Genomic DNA, 1677 nt, shown 5'->3' with positions numbered 1-1677 from the left:
ATTAATTCTAGATCAGGGCGAGAGCAAGTTTTAGAGTTAGTTAAATTCTGACCTTTTCCAAAAAGTATTTTTAAAGATTGAATGTGAGGACGAGAGTTAAGCATTTGGATTTAATTATATAACCTAAGTCAACAGAGCGAGAGTTTGAGATAAGGGTGTTTAAAACGGTCAGTGTTTTCTTAAAAAGAGTTTCTGCAACTTTATTGTTTTCAAAATATGGTTTTTGACTTAATTATAAGTGACAGCTACATTAATATAAAATCATGGTTTATTCAACAGAGCGAGAGTTTGAGATAAAACCTTTAACCAATAAAGTTAACTGAAACGATTTATTTTAAAAACCAAGAAACCGACAAAGACTTGATTCCCTAGTTTTGACGAACTACATACCGATATCCGTTTCATTAATATTTAATCTAGATCTTAGTTTAGCCTTTAGTTTTTCCCCAAACAATCAAACATTTTCACCTTAGATTTACGTAGTAACCTTAGATAACGGTATATCGATTCATAAGTCCATGTGGGATCGATATCTTTTAAAACTACGCGATAGAACTGTGCACTTGCAGTTTGTATCCCATTCTCGACTCACACAGTCGAGCGATCAAGTTTTTGGCGCCGTTGCCGGGGACTTTTATTCAATCGATATCGTAACTCTTCCGTTACGCTGTAGAGACTAAGGTTTCTTTTTCTTTTTTTCTTTCTTTCGTTGATTTGTATGCCACGCACTCGCTCACAAGGCGAACCGCTCTATCTACGAATCAACGATATCGAACTATATCTCCGAGTCTTACGACGAATTCGGGAATATCGTGCTGAAAAGAATCTCCCTCCTATCGAACTTCCTGATATCAAAAACCTTTTTCCTTCGATACCCGAGATGGCAGAACCAGCTCGTGCTCTTAGAGATTACGCCGCTCCATCGCAAGATGAACCACATTCAAGTATTGCTCCGCCCGCAATCGAAGCAAACAACTTCGAACTTAAACCTTCGCTGTTGCAGGCTGTGCAACAGAACCAATTCTCTGGAAATCTTACCGAAGATCCAAACCTTCATTTATCCGTATTTGTTCAATACGCTGATACTGTTAAAGCTAATGGTGTCACTTAAGAGGCAATTCGACTTCGTCTTTTTCCTTTCTCCTTAAGAGATAGCGCTAGAAGATGGCTTCAATCTCTTCCTTCCAACTCAGTCACCACCTGGAACGAGTTGAAGAAAGTTTTTCTTGCTCGATATTTTCCGCCAAGCAAAACAGCTATGTTAAGAGCCCAGATAAACGGATTTAAACAGAAAGACAACGAGTCTCTTTTCGAAGCATGGGAAAGATACAAAGACATGATGAGACTTTGCCCACACCATGGTTTGGAAGACTGGTTAGTAATTCACACATTTTATAATGGTCTCTTATACAACACAAGGTTAACAATAGACGCCGCTGCAGGTGGTGCACTAATGAACAAACCTTATGTTGATGCTTACCAGCTTATCGAGAGCATGGCCCAAAACCACTATCAGTGGGGAACCGAACGAACAACGGTGGAAAAACCTCAACCGAAAACTGGCATGTACGAGATAAGTAACCTTGATCACGTCAATGCAAAAGTGGATGCTTTGGTCCAGAAAATTGAAAGTTTAAACGTATCACCTCCAGCCGCCGTGGTTGCTATAACTCAGAA

General features: G+C 39.4%; 1 pseudogene; it reads right to left on the bottom strand.

Annotated features, from left to right (window-relative positions):
- Positions 1 to 1265: 1265 nt before the first annotated feature.
- LOC127124388 (uncharacterized) lies at positions 1266 to 1365 on the bottom strand (annotated as a pseudogene).
- Positions 1366 to 1677: the final 312 nt, after the last annotated feature.

The sequence above is a fragment of the Lathyrus oleraceus genome, chromosome 2 (assembly GCF_024323335.1).
Source record: "Lathyrus oleraceus cultivar Zhongwan6 chromosome 2, CAAS_Psat_ZW6_1.0, whole genome shotgun sequence".
In the NCBI taxonomy this organism is placed as follows: domain Eukaryota; kingdom Viridiplantae; phylum Streptophyta; class Magnoliopsida; order Fabales; family Fabaceae; genus Lathyrus; species Lathyrus oleraceus.
This window is presented reverse-complemented; position numbering and strand designations above follow the sequence as displayed.